Below are 5,245 nucleotides of genomic sequence, written 5' to 3'. Positions count from 1 at the left end.
TGAATCTGTACTTTGTGCCTCACAAACAGAATAAACTGAACTAAAGTGCAGTATTTATTTGCTTTGGAGCTTGTTTTTATCTCTATACATGTACGGCATAGAGACTGTTTGAGAATTAAAGCTCGGACCAAAGGAGGTCCCAATTTAAACTCACACTCCCACCACCTCTAGCTACACTTTTAATGCATTCATGCAGCTTATGTGCTGACTTCCATCACGGCCTGTGACGCCTGCAGCCACTGTCTTTACATTAGCTAATCAAATTATTTGAACTATTCTATTCAGCCCAAAGGACGTAAGAGGCTCGTGTGAACTAATTACCCTTTTATAACAGGACTGGTGATCTGTATTTAATTACATGGTTTTCTTTTTATAATCCAGCTACCCATCAGGTGAACCCTTGTTTAATGAGAGAGGGTTTATTGTTTTTAAATCAGGTTTCTGGAGTTTTCGGGAACTACATGGGTGCCTAAAAAATGTAAAACATTTTGTAAAACAAGTATTTCTTGGCATTACACACAGTGTTTTTGTTTTCTTAACGTTTACTCAAAGTTTACTCAAAGATTTTCACATTTTCACTTTGCCTTTGAAAACAGGTCTGATGACTTACTCAAGTTATTCCTCCATTCAATGCAGATGAGCCTCACTGTTTTAATAAATATAGACAGATTTATATTTTGGCATGGTTTCTAAAAATATTATAAAAGGTTATTATGATTTTTTAAATTAACATTCTAATTCTGTTCTTTACGAACACCAGTTTTTGGTTTCTCTAAACATCAGTCCACGTTCTGCGTCACCTGACTAACACAGTTGTCTCTGCACTTAAAAATATATCGTTAGTATGTTCACAGATCTCTCTAAAGCTGTTGATGATCATCATATTTTATTGGAGAAGTCACTCAAATATATTATTGCATTATTATGTAGAAATGGTTGAAGTTCAAGTTCAACAGAGGTCAATTTTTATGTGTTTTGAGCTGTTTCGGCAAAGTCAGATTATTCTGTGGAGTTGCACAAGCTTCCATTCCTGGATCCTTGTTATTCCTCATCTATATTAATGATTTTTCTAAAGTTTCTAGGATTATTCAGTAATAATACAATTAAATAAATGCTTAAATATACTATTTTGAATATAATCAGTTTAATCATTTTCTGTGGTAAAACTAAACTCAAAGGATTTATTTCTTCCTCGATTTGTGAATCTTGACATCTTCATTTTCCTAAAATCCTCACTTACGGATGTCAGTTTTCTATGAGATATAAATTATGCTATAATAATTAAACCTACCATGGGTTGAGAGGTGGGGTACACCCAGGACAGATTAGCAGCGTGTTGCAGGGCTAACACAGAGAGACAGTGTCACGATCCTGGAGCTTTTGACCCAGCGTTTTGGGTTTTAGTTTATTTTGATGTTTATGGTTTATGTTTAAGTTCACTGGGTTTTCTAAGTTCACTTATTTATTAGTTTCCCCTTGTGTTTTCAACCCCTGTGTTAAGTCTCCCTTGTCCTTTATGTGTTTCATGTCTTTTGTTGTCAAGTTCATGTTGTCATGTCTGCGTTTTATTATGTTTCCTGTTTTATTTTGAAAGAGGTCCTGTGTTCCTGTGTTCATTGTGTTTAGTTTTACACTTCCCCTGTGACATCGTTATGTTCATTTGTTTCAGCTGTTCCCCCATGTGCTGCCACGTCTCCATATCACCTCATGTGTGTATTTCAGTCCTCAGTCTTCCTGTGTTCAGTGTTTTGTCCTCCCTCATAGCTGTGTGTAATTTCCCTGTGTCTCCCTGTGCATTAGTTTTTCCAAGTTTAGTTTGTGTTGTTTTGTATCACTTTTTCTTCAGTTCAGCAAATAAAGCTGAATTTTTGAGTGAAGTTCCTGTTCTGCAGAGTTTGCTTTTGGGTCCTTCTCCTGCCTGCACACATCCGTTTTGTGACAGACAGACAGTGGCGTGTCTAGAAAATTTTTGTTGGGGGGGGCCAGGTAGGGGCACAGATTTGGAGAAGGGTGGCAGATGTAATTGGCAGATAATGTTTAAAAAAATTTTTTACCAACCGTTAACCATAATTCAATAACCCTATAAACCTAATAACCGAATGCGCTTTTAACTCTTATTAGAATGAGATTTTAACCACTACGGTGCAAAGTTTTTAGATACTGCGTTGATAAAGTACAAGAGATACAAGTGCTTTGTCAGTGTTTACTCAGCATTCAAGGACAGCAATATTTGCATAGTATTTTTACTGACATGTAGTGCACATATGTTTTGGGCAAAAACATTTTTGAATATTAAAATACGAACATTTGTAACAAACAATTGACAAATTAGCCAATCCAATGTAAAACTTTATCTGCCTGTTAAAAAAAGAAGATAATCTTCTCACAAACTGGTGTTTGATTTTGAAACAGGAAAAAAGTGGGGAAACAACTGAAAAGACTAACATTTGAATGAAACCTGAAAGCAAGTAAATACTTTCTATGCTGCCTTATGGTAAACTTTGGTAATATTGATGTATAAAGAACAACACTGGCTGATGATGAAATACAGTCAGCTGGCATGGTGACACTGCCAGTATTAACCTGCAGGGCTGGACTGGGACAAAAAATCGGGCATTTTGACTACAGACCGGCCCACCAGGTATTAAAGCCATAAAGCCTTTGAATGAAAACAAATGCTGTTGTGACAGTGATGTACAGTCTTGTTGGTATATGTATGATTTCTATACATTTTACGTCAGATAAAAACTTTGGTTGTAAGATTTCAGATAATTATTTAATAAAAGCTAGACATTTTAAATGAGAATAAGAAAGAAAAGTATTTCTTTGTGCCCCCCTTTTCCCTGTTAATGCCCTACCTGGCCCCCTGGCAAAACTTTGCTAGACCCGCCCCTGCACAGTTACCAGCTGTCAGCTACAAAAAAGGATCCTGGTGTTATTTGTCTCTCAGAAACAGTTCATAACTTCCCTTCAACTCATTCATGTCACCTAAAAGGTAAACCTGTTTCTCCATCACCTGTTCAGCTCTGATGATTCAGTAAGGACATCTCCTGGTTTCATCTTCATGTTTCCCTCTCACCACCAGTGTTGGGTAAGTTACTTTAAATTAGTAACTTAGTTACATTACTAGTTACTTCTATCAAAAGTAACTCAATTACTTCAAGTTACTCGTTACTTTCAGAGTAACTAGTTACTAGGGAAAGTAACTTTGGTTTTACTCAGAATTCTCTTGTTAATGTGTTGCTTCCGTAACTGGATACCCAGCAAGATTGCCAGTCTTCTAGCTTGCTTACTTGCCACAAGTGCACTGTGCCACCTACCAATAGAAAGGAAAAATAATGTGCACATTTCCACGAGAGAAATCCCACGCCTGATTCTATCCTAGCCTGCTTTTTACATCCAACACAAAAACTGCAGTCGTGGTGCTTTGATTGTACTCAGAACTCGGAAATTCTGCCTTCTGAATAGGAAGATGTAGGTAACACCAGACTGCAGATGAGCTGCATACAGGGCTGGACTGGGACAGAAAATTGGCCCGGGCATTTTGACTAGAGACCGGCCCACCATTATAGGAAAAATCATAAAGCCTTTGAATGAAAATAAACACTGTTGTGACAGTGATGTACACTGTTCTGATGGTATATATGCATCAATCTATCAATCGTTTGTTGTAAGATTCAGATAATTATTTTTTAAAAGCTAGACATTTTAAATGAGAATAGAAAGAAAGTATTTCTTATCGTGCCCACCCTTTCCCTTAATGCCCTACCTGGCCCCCTGGGGCAACACTTCTGCTGACTCCGCCCTGCACAGTTACCACTGTCAGCTACCTAAAAAAGCGATCCTGTGTGTTGATCTTGTCTCTCAGAAACAGTTCACTAACCTTCCTTCAACTATTCATGTCACCTAAAAGGTAAACCTGTTTCTCCATCACACAGCTCTGATGATTCAGTAAGGACATCTCCTGGTTTCATCTTCATGTTTCCCTCTCACCACATAACCAAACCGACATCATGACCAGCAGCTTTTACAGCTGTGGCTCCAGCAAACATCAGCTGATACTAGAAATTAATATTAAATAAATTCTAACAACAGCTGATCAAGCTTAAACGTGCTGCTGTTGTTTAGCGCGACATCCGCTGGTTTCCTCTTTCTGGCGCAAAGTGGGCGATAAACAAACAAGAGAGCCGATCAGCTGATCATTGATCAGTTTCATGATTGAAGTAGAAACGGGAGAGGGAGGGGAGAGGATGAAAGAAGAAGAGGCAGCTGTGCAGCAAAGACACAGAATAACTCCAGCTTTGTGCCTTTTTCATTGTAGCTGAATTACGGGACAAACTGTTCCTTTTCACCTCAATAAGAAACGCGTAATATTTTCTCTGAATACAGACGGGACGGTTGGCAACTCTAATAATAACTTATGAACAAAATAAAGTTCAACATCAGTAACATCATAGCACCACCCAGCTGTATAGAAACTCCGTCATGCTAGCTAGCACGCAGTACGAAAAAGTCAGCATAACGAAAATAAACTCCACCTAAACTTGGTTCATATCTGACCCAGATAGACTGCAGGTCATAACTTCTTACCTGAAGTTCAGTTCACCTGACACTCGGACCAGCGGCCGCTTCGGGTCTCTCCTCTTGCCTCCCTTTTCCTTCATCCACCTGCTGGCTCCACCACTTGCTAATGTTATTGAATCTGTGGAAGCTCCGCGATAGCCACCACACGAAGTAACGAGTAACGACCCTATCTAAATCCCAGTAACGAGTAACGCGTTCCTGATTTTGGCATAATAACTAGTTACCGTGCTCGTTACCACAATAATAACGTAGTTACTGTAACGCGTTACTTAATAACGCGTTAGTCCCTCTCACCAGATAAACAAACCATATCATGACCAGCAGCTTTACAGCTGTGGCTCCAGCAAACATCAGCTGATACTAGAAATTAATATTAAATAAATTCTAACAACAGCTGATCAAGCTTAAACGTGCTGCTGTTGTTTAGCGCGACATCCGCTGGTTTCCTCTTTCTGGCGCAAAGTGGGCGATAAATAAACAAGAGAGAAAAGCTGATCAGCTGATCATTGATCAGTTTCATGATTGAAGTAGAAACAGGAGAGGGAGGGGAGAGAATGAGAGAAGAAGAGGCAGCTGTGCAGCAAACAGAATAACTCCAGCTTTGTGTCTTTTTTCATTATAGCGAAAGTCCGGGACAAACTGCGTCTCTTCTCAGCTCAAT

The sequence above is a fragment of the Haplochromis burtoni genome, unplaced genomic scaffold (genome assembly GCF_018398535.1).
Source record: "Haplochromis burtoni strain Fernald_Lab_line unplaced genomic scaffold, NCSU_Asbu1 Contig_528, whole genome shotgun sequence".
NCBI lineage: Eukaryota > Metazoa > Chordata > Actinopteri > Cichliformes > Cichlidae > Haplochromis > Haplochromis burtoni.
The sequence above is the reverse complement of the archived record's forward strand: the minus strand, read 5'-3'. Positions refer to the sequence as shown.